Here is a 25281-nt window from a genome sequence, read left to right as displayed (position 1 = left end):
AGAGCAGTTAGACTGGCTCCCTCCTTGTTGTCCTCTACTAGCCATTGAAGAGCTGCTTATTCCAACAGGTTATTGTGAATTGACTGCTTTATAATGAAAGGGTTGGTGTTGTGCTGTTTTTATTGTAATTATTTCTATGTTTTAAACAGATTTTATATATGTACATAGTTTTAGTTCTGTTAATGCATTTTAATGATTGATTTTTCTGTTATTTTAGTGGCCGTGTTAGCCACCCTGGGTCCCGTCAGGGTAAAAGGCAGGGCATGAATGCCTTAATCATAGCAATATTAAGAATAATAACAATGGAGCACAACTTCATTTGTCCAAACTGAAAAACCGCCCATGCCACTCTGAGCTGTTTATTTCTATAAACGGGATGCAGGTGGCACTGTGGGTTAAACCACAGAGCCTAGGGCTTGTCGATCAGAAGGTCGGCTGTTCGAATCCCCGCGACGGGGTGAGCTCCCGTTGCTTGGTCCCTGCTCCTGCCAACCTAGCAGTTCTAAAGCATGTCAAAGTGCAAGTAGATAAATAGGTACCGCTCCGGCGGGAAGGTAAACGGCATTTCCGTGCGCTGCTCTGGTTCACCAGAAGCGGCTTAGCCATGCTGGCCACAGGGAAGCTGTACGCCGTCTCCCTCGGCCAATAAAGCGAGATGAGCGCCGCAACCCCAGAGCTGGTCATGACTGGTCCTAATGGTCAGGGGTCCCTTTACCCTTTATCTATAATAAAGTCATACATATACACAATTCTAACAATTAATTAATACCTAATCCAAAAAGGAGACCAACCCTCTCAGTGGGGGTTGATTGTTCCAATTTGTTTCTCTTCAAACACACACACACACACACACACACTATTTTCCCATCTGAGAATAAAGTGTTTGCGTGTGTATACCACATGTGGATTAATAGAGAAGGAAGCAGAGTTCCAAGATGTTCAGACAATCCCTTTAGCAACTCAAACTGCCTTAGCGTAACAGATGCTTATTAAAGGAACCGGGGGAAAGCCTTGTATCCATATCCTAAGACTAGCTTTGGACATTTGTAAATTGCAAAATATCAAAAGCATTACCAAAAAAATTACATTTTTAAATAAGGGACATAATGAATGTGCACAATAACCTTAATGGGCAGTTGACACTTCAGTGAGTGAGGAATGGCCATTAAACCCTTCAGCCCCAGACACGTTTCTAGTATGGTCATTGTTTGCTTCATGGCAGGGAATCCTAAGACGTTCAAGTGAGACACACAATCAGAGAGAGAGAGAGAGAATTAACAATCTGTGCTACTTAACATGAGTGACAATCAGGGATGAGGGTAAATTCAATTCAGTTCACATTTAAAGGTGAATCCACCGGATTTGCAGTTTTCCGAAACAATAGGAGAACTAAAACTCTTGGGAAATTCTTGCTTCTCCGAATTTTGCATTGCAGTCCGCACGCCAAATAACATGTACAAAAATGCATCTGCTTGCGGGAAGTGTGGCTAAAAAGGCACGTATTACAGAAAGTATGCGAAAATGTGTTATATTAGGGGGAAATGCTTTGCAAAAATGTGTGGTATGCGAAAAATACGGTAGGAGAAATTGGCACTGATGAATTTTCGTGAGGATGTTTTTTTAAAAAAGATTGCAAACTGGGGCGGACATTTGGAGAATTGAATAGAAGATTGGAAAAATGAGAAACAGAGAGAAACTGAAATGGATAAATGTGCCCCTCCCTACTGACAACGCACTCTGCTGCAGCTCTTGTTTGTTTCAGTGGGGTGGGGGGGGCATTCACAAGAGACTTCCCTGACTGGTTGTGCCTTGTATTAATTAGTTAGAGGAGGGGCCTGACATTTTAATTTTCTTCCACAGGCACCAAAATGTCTTGGGCCAGCTGTAGACAAGCCACATTTATATTTCACCGGCTCACTTCCTCTGTGCCTTTAACTCTGTTTCCAGTCCTGCAGACAACTGCCATTCTCTTCCACTTACAGCTCCCCTCCTCTCCTAATTCCCTGCTCCGTCTCGTCCTTGATCTCAGCCCCTTTTTAGTATAATGCCATAACCCCCTTTTTTCCCATATACAACTATAATACAAAACGCCTTTTGTGTGCTAGACAGCCCAGGGCAGGCGTGGGAAGCTGTAAGCCAGCTGGATCCATTACCGCTGAGCAGAGCGTGCAAGATCTGAAAGTCCCAAAAGCAGAGACTGCTTTGAATCCTGCCCAGTCTGAATTGGGTGTGTGCTGCTGCCTTGGGGAAGGGGGGGGGAGAGACTGCTGAAGCAGCCCCCCTCCGACCAGCCTGCCCTGCTCACAAGGAGGAGAGGGGCTGGCAAGCTGCTCCTAAATCTCCCTCATCAGAGGTTTCTCAGTCCTTCACATGGGGCACTCATGTCTCAGTTCCAGGCTCCCACATTTCCTCCTGGGACCTTTTCTTTCCTGTGCTGCTATATGTAGGAACAGTCTCTGAATATCCCTTCAAAGATTCCATAGTCTGGGAAGACAGGCGAACTAATATCAGTGTACTGGAAAAAGCAAAGATCACCCGTGTTGAAGCAATGATTCTTCAACATCAACTTTGTTGGACTGGTCATGTTGTGCGGATGCCTGATGATCGTCTTCCAAAGCAACTCCTCTGTTCCGAACTTAAAAATGGAAAGCGGAATGCTGGTGGTCAACAAAAGAGGTTTAAAGACTGTCTCAAGGCAAATCTTTAAAAATGTAGTATAAACACTGACAACTAGGAAACACTGGCCTGCAAGCGCTCCAGTTGGAGAACAGCCTTTACCAAAGGTGTCATGGGCTTTGAAGACACTCAAACCAAGGACAAAAGGGAGAAATGTGCTAAGAGGAAGGCAGGCTTAGCAAATCCACACAGTGATCAACTCCCGACCGGGAACCAATGTCCCCACTGTGGAAGGATGTGTGGGTCCAGAATTGGCCTCCACAGTCATTGTTAAAACCGTGTCTATGGAAGACAGTTTTACTCGGCTACGAATGATCACCAAAGAAGAAGAAGTAGTCAACGTAAACCGTAGCTGTAGTTGGAGCGAGATAGGATTGCCGGACAGTGAAGGCTGTAGACGCTGGAGAGCTGGAACACTAGCTAGAGCCTCAACATTGGCCTCCTTACCCAGCAAACCCTACTGTTCTGGTCTCTTTTGGGAGGAAAGGTGTGATATAAATTCAGTTGTTAATAATAATAATAATAATAATAATAATTTATTATTTCTACCCCGCCCATTTGGCTGGGTTTTCCCAGCCACTCTTTGCGGCTTTCAACAGAACATTAAAAACAGAATATAACTTCTAACATTAAAAAAAACTTCCCTAAACAGGGCTGCCTTCAGAAGTATTCTAAAAGTCAGATAGTTGTTTATTTCCTTGACATTGGTTAAGCAATAACCAAAAAATTAAATACTTTCCAACCAGCCGCACCACTGTGACATGCGTGTAACATCCAAGAAAATCAGCTGATGTGAGGGAAGAATTATCCATCTGTCATCCCAATGGATCCACTCAAGGGGATCCACTGAGGGGGCTTTTCCTGAGCCTTCCCCTCCCATTCCGCCACACCCAAATTCTACAGCTGGTGTTGCCAGTTTGCAACCTGGGGAGCATGTCTTTACCTTCCCTCCCCGTCCTGTGGAACTGCAAGGGGAAGAGATCCGACGAAAGGACCTGGAGAGAAACGGAGGGAGCAGGTACCGCCACCTGGACTCCTGCTTGGTTGCTGCATCTAAAGGTAAACACCTGGTCATCCAAGTTGCAGCCTGGCAGCTCTAGCCTGGGAGCATCTTAGGGAAAAACTACACATTATATCAAGTATAAAGGGACATGCCACTGAAAGCATTGCTGTGCCAAAGCTGATTTCATTTGTAGCTTGCCCTTCCGAGTCTTTTGCAACTCGTTGCTTTTGGTGGGACAGTAACTAGACTAACATTTACAAAGAGGCAGAGCGTGGCATCCAACATGGATGGAGCAAGGGTGTGTGAGGATCAAGGGTTGAAGAGATTGTCTGGCATTAGAGGATGCAGCTGAAGATCCTGTGGGTCAGGCATGGCTTTGGAGAAGAGCTGGGATTTTAAGATGTTGCGGTGGCAGATAGAGGAGCTGGGAAGAACCAAGAAGACTGGAACAGCAAAAGGGAAGAGGTGTTCCTCTTCCAGATTTATTGGGGCCCTTCGGGTGCTGCCTCAGCAATGCTCTGTCACAGAACCTCTTTCAGGACCAGGACTTGTGAAGTAAATAAATAAGACCTTTTGTAGCTCCTGTCCATTCTAATGGAACTTGCGCAGGCAAATTCCCAGACGGATTGTGCCCCCATGGGGGTCAGATCTGACACTTTTAATCTGCCAGCTGAGGCAGTTGCTGCGCTGTGTCTTGCCTGTGACCATGACTGGGATAGCTGCCATCTAGAACAGTCCTAAATATATACATATAAAAAAGGAGGGAATCCCTGGTGTCTAGCATACATTGAGATGAGGCCTTTGGGTTTATACTACAGCTGCAATGTTCGGTTGTTGTTTTACTCTATTAAAAAATGTTAATAAGCTAAAAAGGCGGTCTTGAGTTTATATAAACTATAGGTGACAAATACCATCTTAAAATAGGCTTTCCCCCTTTTCTCCAGTGACTCTGGACTTCATAGTCTTAGACTCCCACCCACAACTTCTTTCAAAATGTCGTGAGCCAGCTGTGTTGTGTTGGGTGACCCCATCATGCTCCTGCTGCTGGCTGGGTCCCCCAATGTCTGCCTCAAAGTCCTGCTCACACACCAGAAGAATGTGTCTTCTAAGAAGATGCCTCTTACGACATCATCTAAAAATAAAGTACAGTCATACCTCGGGTTACAGACGCTTCAGGTTGCGTTTTTTCAGGTAGCAGACCGCTGAAACCCGGAAGTACTGGAACGTGCATGCGCAGAAGACCAAATCACAACCTGCGAGGGCGCAGATGCGCCGCTGCGGGTTGCAAACGTGCATCCCGCACGGATCACATTCGCAACCTGAGCGTCTACTGTATACCTCTCGCTACAGGAATATAGCTTTCCCCATATGCAGTTTTCAGCAGTGCAATCCTATGCATGCTTACTCCCAGATAAGCATGTATAGGATTGCAACCTGAGACTTACATAGTTAATCAGTTTGCATTCAGGTTGCAGCTCTAGTTGGGATTGCTTAGTCCTAGGGCAGGTGTTATTTGGAGATGCATGAACAGAAATATCATATGTTTTTTTCCCCCATCCCTGACGACTGGTCCTGTTAGCTAGGGATGATGGGAGTCGTAGTCCCAAAACATCTGGAGGGCCGGGTTTGCCTATGCCTGGGTTAGGGTCATGCATGAGGACTTCCTTCTTGACAGTAGGCTCTCTCCCTTGGGACAAGGGGTGCCCAAGCAGAAATTACTCTTACACCTCACTCATTTCTTCCCTCATTCATTTTTTTTCCTTTTTTTTTAAAAGATATTTATTGAGATTTTACAAACAAAGAAAATTACAATATAAGAAAAGAAAAAGAAAAAAGACAAAGAAAAAAGATACAAAAGTACAGGAAAAAAAACAAAATATGTAAAAAATAAAAAAAATTAAAAACAAATCAAACTTTTCATGTCTTATATTTCAATTACTCGTTTCCTGACCTCCTCACACCTCCCCTTTTTGTACTCCAGTTCACATAGTTAATTCAGCAAATCCTTTCCCTCTTTGTTTTTATCCTAATTATAAATCTTGACATGTTAAACATCATATTTTCATCTAATTATCAACCCTTTTTTACATATTCTTTTAATTTTGTTACTAAAACCATCTCATTTCAATCCTGCATCATTTTAACATTCATTAATTTTACAGTGTTTCTGCAGATAGTCTTTAAATTTCTTCCAATTTTCTTCCACCAACTCTTCTCCCTGGTCGCGGATTCTGCCAGTCATTTCCGCCAATTCCATATAGTCTATCACTTTCATCTGCCATTCTTCCAAGGTGGGTAGATCTTGTGTCTTCCAATACTTCGCGATGAGTATTCTTGCTGCTGTTGTAGCATACATAAAAAAAAGTTCTGTCCTTCTTTGGCACCCATTGGCCGACCATGCCCAGGAGAAAGGCCTCTGGTTTCTTCAGGAAGGTATATTTAAATACCTTTTTCATTTCATTATATATCATTTCCCAGAAAGCCTTAATCTTTGGGCACGTCCACCAAAGGTGAAAGAATGTACCTTCATTTTCCTTACATTTCCAACACTTATTATCGGGCAAATGATATATTTTTGCAAGCTTGACTGGTGTCATGTACCACCTGTATATCATTTTCATAATATTCTCTCTTAAGGCATTACATGCCGTAAATTTCATACCAGTGGTCCACAACTGTTCCCAGTCAGCAAACATAATGTTATGTCCAACATCTTGTGCCCATTTAATCATAGCAGATTTAACCGTTTCATCCTGGGTGTTCCATTTCAACAGCAAGTTATACATTCTTGATAGTATCTTAGTTTTGGGATCTAACAGTTCTGTTTCCAATTTTGATTTTTCCACCTGGAAACCAATTTTTTTATCCATATTATAAGCCTCCCTTATTTGATAATAATGAAGCCAATCTCGCACTTTATCTTTTAGTTTCTCAAAACTCTGCAATTTCAATTTGTCACCTTCTTGTTCCAAAATCTCCCAATATTTTGGCCATTTGGCCTCCATATTGAGCTTTTTCTGAGCCTTCGCTTCCATCGGTGATAACCACCTTGGGGTTTTATTTTCAAGTAAATCTTTATATCTTGTCCAGACATTAAACAATGCTCTTCTGACAATATGGTTTTTAAATGCTTTGTGAGCTTTAACCTTGTCATACCACAGATATGCATGCCACCCAAAAACATTATTGAAACCTTCTAGATCCAAAATGTCTGTGTTCTCAAGAAGCAGCCATTCTTTCAACCAGCAAAATGCTGCTGATTCATAGTAAAGTTTAAGGTCTGGCAGGGCAAATCCACCTCTATCCTTAGCATCAGTTAATATTTCAAATTTTATTCTGGGCTTCTTGCCCTGCCAGACAAATTTCTTCCCTCATTCAACATAGATTGATGCAGCATGCTATCACACAGATAGAGCAGGCACTAGGCTAAAGTAGTATCAGAACAGGCCCTTAGAGAAGACTTGGGGAGGACAGGGCAATAGGTTTTTTGGGAGGGAGGGGGCTAAGCATCTTCAGGTGTTGCCATTAAGGAAAACAGTTGTATTTAACAAAGCGTATGTCAAGAAATGTTTCCGAACAGTGAAAAGAGCTGGGTAATAAAAGACCACATGGCAAGGGACTGTCGAGATGTCTAAAATACATATTCAACCTGTTGGTTCAGAAGGGTTTTGGGGGATCTGTGCTCCTGGAAATGCTATCAAGTGATGACCCCAAAATTCATAATTACCAAGTTGAGCACATGAATTGCTCCAGCTCCCAGTGCTTGGCTTTCTCACAAATTCAGCACTGTTAATCAGATGCTCAAAATCATGGGCTTTGTAGTTGCTCCCTCTTGACGAAGCTTGGGTTGACTACTGTGGGCCAGGTGGGCAGGCTACCTGACGAAGCAGCAGTTTGTCCAGTGACTGTCTTCTCCTTTTGGGTCAATTCACTTGCTTATTTTTATGTGGTGGTCTTCTTCCATCTGGATCCGAAACCCTGGTTTTGTTTCTGCGCGGTTGAATTTCCAAATGGCTGTCATGGCTGCTGCTGCACGGTGACTACAAGGCTGTGCTAAATAATCTCCACCTTGAGCTTTGGGATGGCAACTGGTGATTTCATTGGAGTGTTCTCTTACTTGTGTGAATGAATATTCACTCTTTTAAAGCACTGTCTCGTTTCTTCCGGCTACTGCTTCTGCTTCTTTCCTGTGTTAGTCACATGAGTGAACCCACCCAAGAGGGAATCATGCAGTGAATGGGGTGATATCATGATGCTGTGTCAATCAGATTTGGCTCCACATTAGTCTCACTGAAGGCAAATGAGGGTAATTTAATAAATAATGAATTTTTTTACATAAGGTCGCTGAAGAAAGCATATACATACATTTTTTGACTGCTAAAAATGTTGCTGAAAAATGGCAAGTAGTCCCATTTGGGTATTGGGTATAATATTATGTTTGAAGATTGGGAAAGGTTGTGGACCTCTGGGCTGAACTTCACTGCATGTAATGCGTTGAAGGAAAATGTGATGAAAATGATGTATAGATGGTACATGACCCCTGTTAAACTGGCTAAAATATACCATTCGTCTGATAGCAAGTGTTGGAAATGTAAGGAAAATGAAGGAACATTTTTTCACCTCTGGTGGACCTGCCCTAGAGTGAAGGCCTTTTGGGAGAAGATATATAATGAATTAAAAAAGGTGTTTAAATACACCTTCACTAAGAAATCAGAGGCCTTTCTCCTGGGTATTGTCGGCCAGAGTGTGTTAAAAGAGGACAGAACATTCTTTTTGTACGCAACAACAGCAGCAAGAATATTAATTGCCAAGAATTGGAAAACTCAGGAGCTACCCACTGTGGAAGAATGGCAGATGCAACTGATGGACTATATGCAATTAGCCGAGATGACCGGCAGAATTCGAGACCAGGGAGAAGAAAGGATGGAAGAAGACTGGAGGAAATTTAAGATTTATTTACAAAAATATTGTAATTTGGCTGAGTGCTGAATTGGATGCCAGTGCAGACAATTGTCTACCATTAAATTAGATTTAAGGTTGAATTATATGTCAAACCAAATTAAGATTATTAATTAAGATGAATTAAATGATAAATTTGTTTGAAACTAATTTAATAATGATGTAAGTGTATGCGGGAGGTGCGGGGGAGTCCCATGTAACAATTGAGAGATGTTAAATGGACAATGATAAGTGCTTATCTAATATATGCTTTATTTGAAAACTTTAATAAATATATTATAAAAAAAAAAAAAAAGAAAAATGGCAAGTAGTTTTGGCTCTCTGCGCATTCATTTTGTCCTATAAAATGCTCAGTGCTGGGACGAATGGCTTTTCAGAACAGGAAAGAGAAGACCCCTCTCATATTGGTCAAGGCATGAACATATATGAAAAATTAAGTCACATGAATGGCTCTCAGTTTTGGTCCCAAGACAGCCACATCACATGCCTCAAGGGTGGTATGCTATGATTATGGGGCGGGTGGTGCTGTGGTCTAAACCACTGAGCCTCTTGGGCTTGCCAGTCAGAAGGTCGGCGGTTTGAATCCCTGCGATGGGGTGAGTTCCCGTTGCTTGGTCCCAGCTCCTGCCAACTTAGCAGTTTGAAAGCACGCCAGTGCGAGTAGATAAATAGGTACTGCTGCGGCGGAAAGGTAATTGGCGTTTCCGTGTGAACTGGCTTCTGTCATGGTGTTCTGTTGCGCCAGAAGTGGTTTAGTCATGCTGGCCACATGACCCAGAAAGCTGTCTGTGGACAAACGCCGGCTCTCTCAGCATGAAAGCGAGATGAGCACCGCAACCCCATAGTCGCCTTTGACTGGACTTAACTGTCCTCGGGTCCTTTACCTTTTTTTTACCTTGCTATGATTAAAATCGTTATGAAGTTGATACAGTCTTAACAGTTTCAGAATAACACTGGCATGGATCTGAAGGCATAAAATGTAATGTTTTAGGAGGTGGGGAATTAGAATCCATTCTTTGTGGTTTGCCAAAAGTCCTGTACTTTTTGTGTGTTTTTTAAACTGCCCAACCCAAGACTTGGAATCAACCCTCCCTGATTATAACAAAACCTGTCTGAATCCTCCATTGCCCTAGGACAAAATGTTTTGGTGCCTGAGTTGGATAATCCAAATGTCACACACCCGCCCACTCATCAGCATGATGTGCGACTCACTGGAAAGTTCTTCTACATAAAACCTTGTTGGAATTAATGGGAGTTCCGTATAAACATTACTTTGCTTTTGGGCATCTCACATTCATTTCAGTGGGTTTTGGGCAGAAAAAAAATGTCACAGTGGACTATATCCCATAGGGTGGTTCTATCACTTTGCCACTTCTGATGACACTCTGAAAGCCACCCAAAGCAGCCATTCCAACTTGCCTCACGAAAAAGCCATTTACATCTTGCTCTCTCCTTCATTCTCCTTTTTGGAGATCTGGGACCTCACCTGGAAAAAACTGGTGTCAGCCAGTGCCCAGTGAGTGATCCCGACAACTCCTTTCAAAGAGGTTTTTCAAGGCAACATTTGCACAATGGGATACTTTAGGAGCACTGTCTACATCAGCGGTTCTCAACCTGTGGGTCCCCAGATGTTGTTGGACTACAACTCCCATCATCCCTGAGCTCTGACCTTGCTAGCTAGGGATGATGGGAGTTGTAGTTCAACAACATCTGGGGACCCATAGGTTGAGAAAGGCTGGTCTAGATGTTCCCTCCCAACTCTATGATCCCCATCTGCCTGCCAGTGAAGGGAATGAGAATCTTTCTCCTTGTTTCATATTCTTGTCTGGAGTAAGGATCTTCCTGTCCTGCCTGCATCAGTGACACTCTTCGTAATTGTTCTCTTCCTGGCAGTCACTCATGAAAGCTAATGCCACAACAAAACAGTTGTTAGTCTTTAAGGTGCCACAGGTCTCTTTGTCTTGCTCCAGAAGATTAACATAGCTACCTCTCTGAAGAGATCATCACTGCTAGTTTCTCCTTACTTGCCCGCTATTGGAATGCTAGCGTGTTTGCCATACATCCAGACATTACTGGGATTGCAAAGGTGGAATTGACGTCTGGGAGGGTTTTCCTAAAAAAGCAACCCTGGGTAAAGGGGAAACACATGGGCTCACCACCATGGCTGCCACCCTTGATTGGAAAGGCCATTATCCACACTTGGTCTTCCATGTCCTTCCCAAGCAATGTCTCCAGGCCACTAAAGGGCACGTATTGTTAAATCTTTTTTCTAGGCCTGTAAATCACTTTCAGATTCTATAGCAGTGCAAATTGGAATATTTAGTAGTATAAGCTAGGGAATTATTTAAATCATAATAAATGGGGGTGGGCATTAAAGCACTGAAGTACTTGGGGGGGACTTGGGATTTGTGTAAAAAAGGGCTCAATGGTTTTGAGGTCTTCTTTAAAAAAACTCAAGAACTTTCAGGGTGTACTGGCTTTTACTTTTTGAAATATGGCAACCCTAGTACCAGGTTTCTCAACTGTGAACAGGTGTGTGTGTGTGTGTGTGTGTGTGTGTGTGTGTCCCCCCAACCAGCCTCAACCCCAGTTGGGCCCGTCATTGCTATCCAGTCTCCCTTTTCTAAGGTTATCTCTACCACCATGAATTGAGATACCCGAAAAGATTTAATCACATCAGATTATACCTGTTGGATTTGGTCTTTGTAAATGCAACTCATGATGAGCCAGGGCTATGTTGGTCGCTACTGAATTATTATCTTTGTGCCTCCACTGAGCCTCTCCTCAGAAGTCTTTTCTCTAGAAAGTGACAACAAAACCTTTCCAGTTTCCTCCAGAACACTAACTCACAATGTGTTTGTGTCCCCACGATTATTCATTTTTAAGCTGCATATTGTTTGGTCTCCTTCTGCCCTTCCACTCTGAAGAACAGTTGCTCATAATTACTATGGATACGGTGATGCCATTGCGAAGGGTGGGTCTTAGTGGTCTCCACAAGACAAAAATCAAGCCAGTCTATCTGGAATTAAGCCATATCTGTGGAATAAAAGAGTGTTTGTGACTGACAAGGATCTGGGGCTTGGGAATACAGGCAATATTTGAAGAGGAACTGGCAACCAGGGTGGGTGGGTTCTATTACTGGTCAAGGGAATGGAGGGAAAGTGGGGCAAAACATGCAAGCTTGGACCCAGAAGTCCTGTGTAGAACTGGATTCAGTTAATTTCTGGGCCATGGAAGAAGACCCACTTAACTCTCTTGGCATGGGGTAGATGTATAGAATGTGAGGCATGAGAACTGAGAGAGTACCTTGGAGTTCATGCTCTCTTTGGATGTGGTTTCTAGTCAAGCCCAGTAAGGGGTCGGGAACTTACCTGCTTCTGTAGCATTTTTGAAGCTAAGCAGTGCTTGGGTGGAGACCACTGGGTATCCCTGTAGGCTTACTAAAAAGGGGACAGCTGGCGGCCTTTGGCTCCTGGTGGGTTCCTTAATGGACCTAGGCTTTGGCGAGTGCCCAGCCCCACCCACTGATTGTGCCATTTCTGTCATCACGTGGCTGTGGCCGTCATCAAACAGCCACAGCGTATGGGTGGCCACTTCTTCCCAGCCTGAACTGAATCACCGTTTTGGCAAACCACTTTGAAGGTATTTAATTTTGATCCTGTCCTCCTTCCAAAGGAGCACAAAGCGGCGTTTTTAACCTCACAACATCTGTGAGCAAGATTAAAAGCAGAGAGGGTGACTTGCTCAAGACCACCCAGAGAGTTCGCTAACCACTGCACCAGTCAGTCTGGTGCTCAGAACATCACTGCGTGAGAATTACACCAGTCACCTAAAGATTCTCCCTGGGGCATGTCTATAATAGCACAGACTTCCATCGGCTTAACAGTCATTCCCTTTCCCCAGGGATGCTGGGAGTTCTGAGAGGGAGGGAGCTTGAAAGGAGAATTCACAGCCCTTCTCACCAAATTACAATTCCCAGGATTCTGTGAGGGAAGCCATGACACTTCAAGTGGTACAAACCCCAAATAAGTTTTCAGTGCAATGTTGCTCTTGATTAACACTGCCCAGTTGTCTGCTGGGCCAGCCAAGCCATCAAAGCTTCATTTGAAGTGTTCGTCATGGGTACGGCATGTGTATTTATTTTATGACCGCTTAACCAACTTCAGAAAGTTTGAGCTGGCACGTCAAATTGCAGTTAGTTATATGACAAACACTTCAGGTGCCCCAGCTGCAGCATGATTGTGTGAATTGGTCCCGAAAGCTGATCTGGCTCTAAGGCAGTCGGACAATGGTATTTATATAATAGCAAGAATTTCATTTCCCTCCCCCACTCCACTTCTATGCTAAATCCAAGCCCCCCTCCACCCAAAAGAAGTTTTTGCTCTAGGGACAGAGACTAGCGCCGGAAAGACTTTGCTAAAGAAGAAGTTTTTGAATGCCAAAGTCAGAAGCAACTGGATTTACTCTTTTAGAGAGGAAATTAAATAGCTGCACATTCCTATAAATATTGTTGGTCTTAACCAGTGTTTGTATGTGTGCCTATGTTACACGTGTGGGCCAAGACAATATATGCAGTAAATATAGCTCCGAAAGATGTATTTTTAATGCATCTAAGGCAGGGGTATGCAACCTAAGGCCTGGGGGCCGGATGCAGCCCAAACGCCTTCTCAATCCGGCCTGCAGATGGTCCGGGAATCAGTGTGTTTTTACATGAGTAGAATGTGTGCTTTTATTTAAAATGCATCTCTGGCTTATTTGAGGGGCCTGCCTGGTGTTTTTACATGAGTAGAATGTGTTCTTTTTATTTAAAATGCATCTCTGGGTTATTTGTGGGGCATAGGAATTTGTTCATTTTTTCCCTCCAAAATATAGTCCGGCCCCCCACATGGTCTGAGGGACGGTGGACCAGCCCACAGCTGAAAAAGGTTGCTGACCCCTGATCTAAGGTGTTAAATGCATGCTTGACTGGAAGTAAGCCCTGTTAGATACAATTGGACAGACATCTGAGTGCATAGGACTGTGCTGCACATCCTGTTGAATTAGCAATTACATCAGTGGCTCAAGCACACCCTGAAGGAACTGAACAAAGCTTTGATTTTCAACAAGATCTCACCCATCTTTTCGTACTGACTGCTCAGGACAGGTGTTGTATATGCAAGCCAAGAATGTCCCAGATTTCTGTATTTTTTTTTTATTTGGAGGGGGGTGTCTTCAAACTGGGAAAGTATGAGAACTTGTGGCAGAACATAACTTTGAAGGCCTAGAATCCAAGAAAGCATGTGAAACAAAGAAACTTAAAGTCTTGGTCCTCAGACAAGCACACATGCAATTAAAACTGAGACGGTGCACAAACGAAGGACATATTGCTCACGTCCTATAAAGCAGCGTGTGTAATTAGATCTGATGCTTTGCATACCTGTTCATCCAGCTGAAGAAACCTTAGGGCAAAAGATGTCTCTTTCTTCACTGTTGCTGTTTTCTTGGGGTGGGTGGGGGGTTGTATCATTATGGGAGCCCCAACTTGCATTGTGAAGCTTTACATAGGTCAATATAGGTTTACCACAGTGACAACTAATCAATGTTTCTGACTATGAGTGCATTTTACCAAGAGACCATCTTATTGTCTTCTAATACCCTTTTGCACATCGCAGTCAGCACACTCCTTACGGAGCAGAGTGATGTGCTAGTAATAACACAGGACCACGAAGAAGTCCCTTTTTTCAATTAATCCATAAGAGGGAAAGGATTGCCCTACAGGAACAGGCCAAGGTCAGTCTGGCTCAGCAACCTGTTTCCAACCAGAGAGCACTTGAGAATGGAATTAGTGGCCTTCCCCCTAATAATTGTTGGTAGCTGTAGCCTCAAGGAGTTTGCCCAAATCCTTTCCTAATGCCATCACAACCACATCTTGTCGATTAGGCATGATGGATCCAGCGGCGGAGGAAGCCACTTGGGCGCCTGGGGCAGCGCGCCCAGGGACAGGGCGAGCCGCCCATAGGGGTGGGGTGCACCATGGGGCCTCTGGGGTCTGCCTGCCTCCTCCCTCTCAGCCACCCTATAGCGGGGGGGGGAGGCAGCGGGTGGACCATTTGGGCACTGTGGAGCCTGTGCACGCCCAAGCCACCGTGTCACTTCCAGGAGAGACGCCTGGCTTAGGCGCGCTGTGGCATTTTTTCACTCCCCTCAGTGGTGACACCCAGGGCGGCCCGCATCCACTGCACCCCCCCCTTCGTCCGCCCCTGGATGGATCACTTCTGCACTGTGTGGGGAAATGTCCTTTCTTTAGTCTGGCCTCCTGAGCCTACCGCCCGTCACCTTCAGTGGGCGACTCTGAGTTTGAAGAGCGAAAAAGAGAACACATTTGCCAACTTCTACTTTTAACTATGGATCTCTATGACGTCTCTCATTTTACATACCCATGAAAAAGAGGGCATGTCCTGGAAAAAGAGGACATATGGCAACCCTTCTCTGAGTACCAGGATCAAGAAAATGTTCACTAAAGGATGTTGCGAGTGAGGAATGTTTTAGCCTCATTTGTTTTCAAGCAGGCTGCCAGGGTTAGGATTAAGGAACAGGACTGGAGTCATTCTAGGGCTACACATTCTGAACGTAGGAGCAGTCATTGTTTTCTTTGTGGAAAGGATGAGGCATGTACCGTTGTGTTTCTGTTACATCCTCTGGCACTGTGAAGTTGTGGCGTAAGGAAATGCACTACTGAGGCACTTTCTTTTTAAAAAATAAAAGTTATGTTTCTTAGAAAGAGGGCAGAGATGGGCCTCACTTTGGTTTTGGTGGGATTCCTACAGGCCTCTGACAAAGCAGGCCCAAACAGAATTAGGCGCCTGAGGTGAGGAGCCGTGCTAATACTAATTATATGTGCAGCTGTTCCCATTAACCTACAAGTGGTTTGTAAACAGAGAACATCCGAATAGATTGTCCCCTGGTCTCTGTCTCCCACAAACCGAAGGACATCTTGCTTGCTTCAGTCACCCCAGTTTGATTCCCACCTTGGTCCTCTGCCTCTCCCCCATCGGCATAACATTTAAACTTTTAATACTCAAAATCTACATGCCGGCCTTGGGCAGGCTACACCTCTCACCATCCCTGAGCATTGCCCATCCTGTCTGGAGTGGATGGGAGCTGGGAGGCCAACAACATTGAGAAGGTCCCAGGCTCTCCATCCCTGCCCAGGTATTCTGGGCTGTCCTTCTCTCATCCAAGGGTGCCACTAACCAGTACTGCCTGTGCCACACACCAATTGCGTCCCAGGGGCTTCCTCATTATGGCCATGCTGCTTGAAAATATCTTCTTCTCCACCCCTAATTGCCCTCCCCATACTGGGCCAGGCACCTGGTGAAAATCTGACGGGAGTCCCTGGATTTACGCCACAGTAACTGAGAGCAGCGTCTCATGCTGGCTGTGCCTCAATATTTGTACAAGCGATTTTCTCCCGTGCAGGTCACCTGCATCTCTTAACTGCTGGGTGGAGTTTGGCACAAGGGGAGCAGCGCACACTTGCTCTTGTTGCTTTGCCATGGGAACAGCGCACAACACTTGCCGTTGCTAAGTCATCACCTCCCTCTCCCTGAAGGCATCTAGTTCCTCAAGCTGTGAGAGGCCCACCTAGTGGAGAGACGTGAGCCTGCAGAGGGGATGGAATGGCTGAAGCCTGTTCATCCAGCCCCGTCGAGTGTGAGGAAGGAGGTCAGCGTTGCACCTGCTGACCCCAACTTTTGCGTGTTCATCTGAACCTCCGTGCGGAGCCTCTGCGCTTCCTGCCTGCGTGTGAACAGGCTTCCGTCAGCGCTGTTTGTACCCCGGCAGAAACACAGGATACAGCTTCTACGCACGTAGGCTCTGTATAGAACATTGGTGATGAAGATTGGGGTGGGGTGGGGCCAGGAGAAGGTATCCCACCCTCCTCCCTCCATGTGTTCATTTTCTGCAGATCTGGCCAGTTGAACACAGTTTCAACAGTACACTTGCTAGACGCAGGGAGTGTTTGGGGGCACACAGAGGAAACAGATTGGCCTGAAAAATGGCAGGCGATCAAAAATGTACGTGTGCAAAAAACCACGGATAAATACACCATGGCACTTCCCAAGCAAGAGCACTGTTTTTGAAGGGTGCCAATAAAGGGAGAGGCTCTATAACTGGGCCCAAGTTGGATACCCTGCTGGGTTAGACAGCGTTGCCCAGTCCCTGTGCCAAGACCTGGCAGGGCCCTGGAAACGTGTGCCATGTTTTCTGTCTGCCATGCAGCACAAAACCGATCAACCCCAGAGTTATTTTTACTCAGACAGCTCCATCGTCACCGTACGGAGAGGCGCCTGGGATAGGGCCCTACTGCACAATCGGTTGCTTGCGGGCAGCAGTACTTTGGAGAGGCGCCATTGACTGCATTCCAAGGGTTGAACCCCAGCTGCCCCTACAAACATATGAAATGAAGCTGCCTTTTAGGGTACCAGAGCTTCTGATGGGCTTTCACATGTCCGGGTGGCTCTAATATTATTATCTTCTCCAACTGGCAGTCCATGTCCAAGGGCTGCAGAGGAGAATTGTATTTCCCAGCCTTGCTACCCGAGATCATTTTCGCTGGAGATGCCAGCGACTGAACCATTTGGTTCTTCTCAAAACAAGTCATGTGCTTGACTGCTGAGCTGTGGTTCCACATTGTGAGAAATCTTGGGGCACACCTCTTTAGATTGGGCCAGCCCTGGCCTCAGGGCAACAGCCAGGTGGCTGAGTTGGCTGAAGAGGAAGGCTCAGAGAAGCAGGAAACTGTTACAGAAGCAACCAGCCTTATCCCTCTCTCTCTGCTTCCACCAGATGCTGGAAAGAGAGTTTGGGCTCGTCCATACTGCCGTTTAATGGAGATGGTACGCTTCCTGTGCCTCCATTAATTCTCCATTTTCCATATGACATTCTTCTCCAAATCAGGGATACTCTGAAAAAGGGTGTGTGAGATAAAATCTGGATTGAGGGAAGGGAGGGTATGGGAAGACAGTGATTTGGAGAAGACTGCTGTACAGACAATGGAGGAGACCTTTGCTCTGAACCAGCAGGTCTCCTCTTATGAACAGAATACCTGAGAGATGGTTGTCTGATCAGAGCAGGAAGAGTTGTCTGTAAGGGATGCAAGGCCTATGTGGCTGGGTTCCCAGGTATTCCTGGGGGAAATGGAAGCCAGGTGGATGGGGTTTGGCTCCCAGTCCTGCAGGGAAAGGCAGTGGCTTCCAGAGAGACCTAGAAACTTCACAAGCTCCCCCAACTGTGAGATGATACCTGATCATTTTGCCCACTTGCAGACACCGCTTGCTGCATGCAGAGGGCAAGTCCACTGCAGCGCAGTGTTCGCAAACTCAGATCACGCAGACAAATCAGCCAAGCTAGATGCTACAGGGAAAGGTGAAGGATAACGCATGCACAGCCCGATCTACTAGCTAATCCTGGACTGGCAAGAAAATGGATTTCCAAAGAGATCCAAAGGTGGTGTGCAAGATGCAACATTTTCAATTATTTCTTTTCTAACATTGTTGTTCTCTGGCTAGACGGTTCTTGCAAGTTTTTTAAGCGCACGCAAACAAAACCAGCTTGCAGAAACAGATGAGAGTGGGGGAGAAGAATGCAGACCCCAGGCAATGCCTTCTTCCCGACTACAAAAATGGCATTCAGAACCTGGATATATAAAAATCCACCCACAGAGCCAACCTTCCTAAGGGGAATTCCACAGGGGTGCCTCATGTTGGCAGTATTCCACATTCTGTCCCTGCAATGATCAACCCTGCAAGACCTTGAGTTTCTTTCTGATCTCAGAGGGCTCTTCCAGACAACCTGTATATTCAGCATTCATCCTGATTCGTTTCCACAAAAAAATGTGCAGAGCTTATACAGCATCGCAGTTTATACTGAGCATTCGTTTTAATTGGTTTGGGCAAAATTTTGCACTGATGTGATGCAGTGTTGTTGCTTATTGGGCGCTCACTCTCTGAGGTTGTATGACATCACCTGGCATGGCTGTTATCTCACACTAGAACACATCCCAGTCCACTTTCCCACCGCTTTTCTTACCATAACAATTCCACGGTGGTGGCTGCTTTTTAAAGTGCCGTTTGCTGTGAGACAGAGCCAAATCTGCTCTTAACTGCACAACCTAAATTTGCTGGCATGTGATTTATGTCTACCTAGAAAAAAGCAGTGACAGTTTGGAAGCGGCTGCAGTCACAATCCTTCCGCCTTGTCAAACAGTGCCCCACATAGATCCCAGAGAGCATAACCACAGGGCTGCTCCGTAGGCAGGGACCGACAGAACTGGGGGGGGGGGGTTGTGGCAGGGGGCCCAGCATCCTGTAAGGAGGAGAAGGCTTTTGAGGCTGGGGAGGGGAAGGCGGGGAGAGCTGGCTGTGCAACCCTCAGGCAAGAGGGAGCAAGAACTATGTGCACACACAAACACACCACCATCTCTCTCCCTCCCTCCCTCTCTCTCTCCTTCCCGGACGGACGTGGTTTCCCTATTTATCCACAATGACTCAACCCTCCCTCGGCCCTTGTGACTCTCTTCGGTAACCTTCAAGGAAGGGAGAAAGCAGAAGCAGTGCAACCGCAGAAGCTGCCAGCTTTGATCTGCCAATTCTTTGCGCACGACCCAGGGGTGGGGCAGGAGAGGGATAGGTGCGATTTCATGCTGCTTAGATCAGATGCTCCTCTCCCACCCACCCCCACTTGTTTTCTGGGGGAGACCTGGTTTAAAAATATATGCTTGTTGCTGCCATCATAGTTAATTTTTTTTTACTTTATTCATAGGCTTCTGTTTAGGACACTCCAGTCCATCTTCCCTCCCCGCTCCCCGTTTTCTTTCTTTTCATTTCATTTCTTCTTTTTTAAAAAAAATACATTTATACCAAACTTCTTTACTCCAAGGAGTTTGAGGTGGCATACGCAAGTCTCTCCCATTTTTATATTCACAACAACCCTGTGAGGTAGCATCACTTCAAGGCCTGGATTAGAATCTGGATCTCCTCGGTCCGAGTCCAACACTCTGATCTGTAAACCAGAGTGGGATAACGCTTGCTTTAACACATCATCATCTAACTCCCTGCAGGTAAATGCTCTTTAAATAGCCAATGCCATCTAACCCCCCCCCCCCCGTGCAAATGAATTAGGATGAATGCTCAATAAACAGACCACCTGGAAATGCTCTGCTTTTTCTGGCTGCACCTACGTAGTTCGTAAAACGCTGTAAAATGTTTTCTTTCGCATGAGATCTCACAGCTTTTCTTGACAACATTTTGTTTATTCTTGTTTAGCACGATCTTACCTTGGGATGTATCTCTGTATTACATGATGTGGGGAAACGTACAGATTTGCACTTACATAAATAGAAGTGACGGTAGTGCAGTATGAAAATGTTACGTCCGGGTGACTCTGCCGAAATCACGTTCCCTGTCTCCTTCTACCATGGGAAGGCCAATGGCTGCTGTGAGCTTCTCTCACTGAAAGCTGGAGCCAGAGCAAACTTAGCTGCACAGGCAACTGAAGTGGTGAGCAGTACTTTTAGGGCGCCCGTGGGAAAACGCAGGATCCCTACACACACCTGGATCCCTTGCTCACCCTCGACCAACTGCTCAGTGGCAACTGCACAGCAAAATGCTTGGAGCTTCCTCTGCTGTGTCTGGGATGATGCTGTTGATGTTTGTCCTTCTTAGCCCGGATCCCTTAAAGCAGCCTTTCTCAACCTGTTGTTGAACTACAACTCCCATCACCCCTAGCTAGCAAGGCCAGAGCTCAGGGATGATTGGAATTGTAGTCCAACAACATCTGGGGACCCACAGGTTGAGAACTGCTGCTTATGGCCAGGGGAAGTGGGTAGCCAGTTCTCACACACTCACACCCCATAACCCTGATTTTAAAATAGTGGGGTGTGTATGCCGTTACTAGCAACAACTTGCTATGAGCCTTTTGATTAAACAAGAACATAATACGTAAAGGTAAAAGGTAAATGACGGTTAAGTCCAGTCAAAGGCGACTTTGGGGAGCACCACTCATCTTGCTTCAGGCCGAGGGAGCCGGCGTTTGTCCACAGACACCTTTCTAGGTCATGTGGCCAGCATGACTAAAATGCTTCTGGCACAACGGGACACCGTGACGGAAGCCAGAGCGCATGGAAACACCATTTACCTTCCCGCCACAGCGGTACCTATTTATCTACTTGCACTGGCATGCTTTCGAAGTGCTAGGTTGGCAGGAGCTGGGACAGAGCAATGGGAACTCACTCCGTCATGGGGATTCAAACCACCGACCCTCCGATTGGCAAGCCCAAGAGGCTCTGTCGTTTAGACCACAGCGCCACCTGCATTCCCACAAGAACATAATAATACTCTGCTGAATCAGGTCAGTGGCCCATCTAGTCCAGTGTCCTGTTCTCCCAGTGGCCAACCAGTTGCCTGTGGGGAACTTTTAAGCAGGATCTGAGCACAAGAGCACTCTGTGGTCTCCAGCAACTGGTTTTTGGAAGTTTATCTGCCTCCATCCCTTTCTGTTTTTGACCGGGAGAGCCAAATCTTACACTCAGCTCCTAGGATCAAGATAGAAGCACCACAGTTCCAATTTCATGTGCTGCTGTAGCCATTGGTGTCATAGAACATAGAGTTCGAAGGGATACACGATATCTCTGTTACCTATCTATGTATTTTTCCACACAGAGAGATATATATGTCTTCAAAAATGCTGGCACTTATGGCAGATTGCCCCTGAGCAAAAAACAACAACAACTGAGCTAAGACGCTCCTCTGAACATATCCAAAATGCCTTACTGTCTCTGAGAATACTCATTTGTGGAGGGAGAGCAGGAAGCAGACACTTTTTATAGTCTTTGTACTCTTAAGAGCAAGGGACGCGGGTGGCGCTGTGGGTTAAACCACAGAGCCTAGGACTTGCCAATCAGAAGGTCGGCGGTTCGAATCCCCGTGACAGGGTGAGCTCCCGTTGCTCGGTCCCTGCTCCTGCCAACCTAGCAGTTCGAAAGCACGTCAAAGTGCCAGTAGATAAATAGGCGGGAAGGTAAATGGTGTTTCCGTGCGCTGCTCTGGTTAGTCCTGCTGGCCACATGACCCAGAAGCTATACGCCAGCTCCCTTGGCCAATAAAGCGAGATGAGCGCCACCACCGCAGAGTCGGCCACGACTGGACCTAATGGTCAGGGGTCCCTTTACCCTACTCTTAAGAGCTACAGGTGGACATTGTAACCAGTAGACCTTTCATGCCACAACTCGGGGTGGTCCGGCTTCAATTTCATCATGAGCTGTTGGGTAGCAACCCTTAAGACAGGTTTCAGAGTGCCCCTCCGTACATATTTATGAGACACAGCCTTCATGCTATGGGGGCAAATGAAATGCAAAACGTGATAAGGGACCTTTCCTCCATCACTGCTGAGGCTGCCTCTTCTGCTGCCCGCATTCCCTTAGCACAGTGGTTTTCAACCCATGTGCTGTGGCACCCTGGGGTGCCTTGAATGATGCTCAGGGGTGCCATGGGCAACACTGGCGTCTGTCCCTCTTTCCTTCCCTCCTTCTTCTGATGCCCTCTTGTTTCTCTGCCTCCCAAAGGCTTGCACGGCTGTTTGTTGCAACAGCCCTGGCTACAAGCTCCACAGGCGAATGGTGCCTCTGGGGCTGGCCAGGGGGTGCTGATTGCCAGGAGGTGAGGTGGCCTCAGAGTAAGCAGCCAGCAGGTGAGGGAGTCCAGCCAGCCTGTCCTTCAGCTCTTGCTGTTGGGAAGTCCTAGGCCCCTGTGGGGCAGTGTGAGGAGGCACCTCTCTTTGGGGCAGGGGGCGCAGCTCAGGGACCATGAGTGGCAGCAGCAGTGGCTGCCCTGAGGACTCCCAAAGAGAGGGGAGAGGGGAAGAGGCTGAAGGAACCCTCCACAAGGGGGAGGGTGTTCAAAAAAGGGTGAGAGGCTGCCAGCTCCGCAGGCAAAGGGTGACATAACTGGGCTCCTGAGCCCCACAGGGGTGCTGCAAAAGGAAGGTAGTTGGTCAAGGGAGCCGTGGACACAAAAAGGTCGAAAACCTCTGCCTTAGCACATTTAATTTGCAAAGGGCCTCTGTCAGCAACCTTCATGGCGTGAGGCCCTCTGAGGCAGGGTGGAAATGTGACTTTGGAATGCGGGCTGCAGAGAGTCCTGCGACATTTTTATCCTTTAAAAGGAAATCCTCCAGGACTGAGTCCTGCTTCTCTGCTGTCCCCTAAAAGATGACCAGTCCAAGCAGCTGCTTGAGCAGCCATCCTCTGTCCTCTGCTGTCGCTGCTCCATCTCTGGCTGCCCACCTCTTTCCTTTCTCTCTCTCCCACCTGGAGTCTCTATTCTAGATGTGCGCCTCTGCCTCTCGCCGGAACTCTCCCCAGACAAGTTAGCAGAGCCACGTTGATGATGGGGGAGGCACTCTGGGCATTTGGATGACTCAGGTGGGCTGAGAGGATCTTTCTCTAAGACACCCCCATCCAGAATAAGAATAAGAATTTATTATTTATACCCCGCCCACCTGGCTGGGTTCCCCCAGCCACTCTAGGCAGCTCCCAACAGAATAATAATAACAATAAATTTAAAAAGCGACAAAACATCAAACATTAAAAACTTCCCTAAACAGGGCTGCCTCCAGATGTCTTCTAAAAGTCAGATAGTTGTTTATTTCCTTGACATCTGATGGAAGGGTGTTCCACAGGGCAGGCGCCACCACCGAGAAGGCCCTGTGCCTGGTTCCCTGTAACTTTACTTCTCGCAGGGAGGGAACCGCCAGAAGGCCCTCGGAGCTAGACCTCAGTGTCCGGGATGAACGATGTGGGTGGAGACGCTCCTTCAGGTATACCGGGCCGAGGCCATTTAGAGTTAGGAAGCCCACAATGTTCCAGCTGACCGAGGCCCGAAAAACAGATGTGGCATGGGAGGTCTGTGATCAGATCGCCCTACTTTAAAAGAGCAGGGGGACCTAAAAGCAAATTAACACCCCAGCTTCCCCCCCCAAAAAAAAAGCAGGACTAAGAGCAGCTTAAGAGGCCAATCTCAACTGGTCACCTACCCACTCCCCAACCTCTTAAGACTGAAAACCTGGCGTGGTGAAGCTAGCTTTCCTTCTGAAGGGTTAGTTGTCCAAGTGCAGGGTTTTGTTTGTTTATTGGGGGGGGCAAGCATTTCATTATCTGAGCCTTTACTTGTAGTGCGATCCCTATTTGCCAGAAGCAGTCCTGATTTTGCAAGGAATTGGGTGGTACCTGTTCTGGGCGAATCACTATCTCTGTTTGGACTTTTGGAAAAATTTGGTGGCTGCCTTTAAAAATAAAAATCCGGTCTGATTTTTAGGTTGCTGTTCTACCGATTTCTACTTCCTTGCCAAGTTCTCTAGTAGCAACTTTCAGGATGCATCATGTCCGCAATACACAAGCAGGTGAAAAAATGTTCCTGTGTATGAGGAACCAGTCTTCTGCGGACCATAGGAGGGGAGAAATGACCTTTTATAATTGAAATATCAGGCCACTGAAACAAACAGGGTTCCTGGTGGGTGAGGGGCTTCAATACATTGCCCCCTGCTGAGATCCTGATCCCAGCTGGACGCTCAAGACCTTTTACAAGCCGTTTTTGTCTAGTTTGGCTCTCAGATGGTTGTAGCTGGCAAAGGTCACATTCAATGTTGCGTTCGACGTACTTCTTCCTTATGTACAGAATTTGTAGTCCGTCTTCAAAAAGTTATCAAAGCAGACAAAAAGCAAAAAAAGAGAGCACACAAATTCAATCATCCAAAATAATTATAAGATGGTTATGTGGTAACAGTGTATCTTTTACAAGCACTCTCTGTTGCGGGGAGCTGTTGGAGTAAATGAATTCTGTTGTACAGCAGGAAGAAAATGTAAGAGTCATATGTAAGGAGGGGGGGCAGTGAGGCCACTCAGGCAGTCATCCTTAATATGGGAGGAGGGGTTTCTACACATACAGAAGATCGTTCCTTTTTTTCATTTGTGAAAAGGTTGTGAATAAGCCTTCCGAGTAAGAACAAGCACAGATTCATTTTGGGGGGCCTGGTTTCGTGATGTTTTCCCCTCCCTCCCCCCCGTTGGGACTCCGTTTCTTCTTTTGGCAATTGCTTTGAGAAAAATGGTTCTGCTTCGATAGAGTGATAATCTTCCAGTCTGCCCCACACTTTTGCACTGCTGGAAGAGATACACTCTGCAATGTGAGCTTTCAGCCTCCAGAGAAGCTGGGGGGATATAGAAAAACTTCAACTGGAAAAAGTTGAATTATTTATGGGCAGCCTCTCCTCTCCTCAGAACCATCCCAGAGGCCTAATAAAAGGCAATTGTGTCTAAACCAAGAATAATCTTTCCCTTTATATGACGTCTCTACTGCACAGTGAGACGAGGCAAGTTTGTCCCCTGTGGTATTAAGGCAAACTAAGGCCCAGGGGCCGGATCCGGCCCAATCGCCTTCTAAATCTGGCCCGCGGATGGTTCAGGAATCAGCATGTTTTTACATGAATATAATGTGTCCTTTAATTTAAAATGCATCTCTGGGTTATTTGTGGGGCAGAGGAATTCGTTCATTTCCCCTCCAATATATATATATATATATAGTCCGGCCCCCCACAAGGTCTGAGGG

This window comes from Podarcis filfolensis (genome assembly GCF_964270895.1).
Source record: "Podarcis filfolensis genome assembly, chromosome: 17".
Taxonomy (NCBI): domain Eukaryota; kingdom Metazoa; phylum Chordata; class Lepidosauria; order Squamata; family Lacertidae; genus Podarcis; species Podarcis filfolensis.
This window is presented reverse-complemented; position numbering follows the sequence as displayed.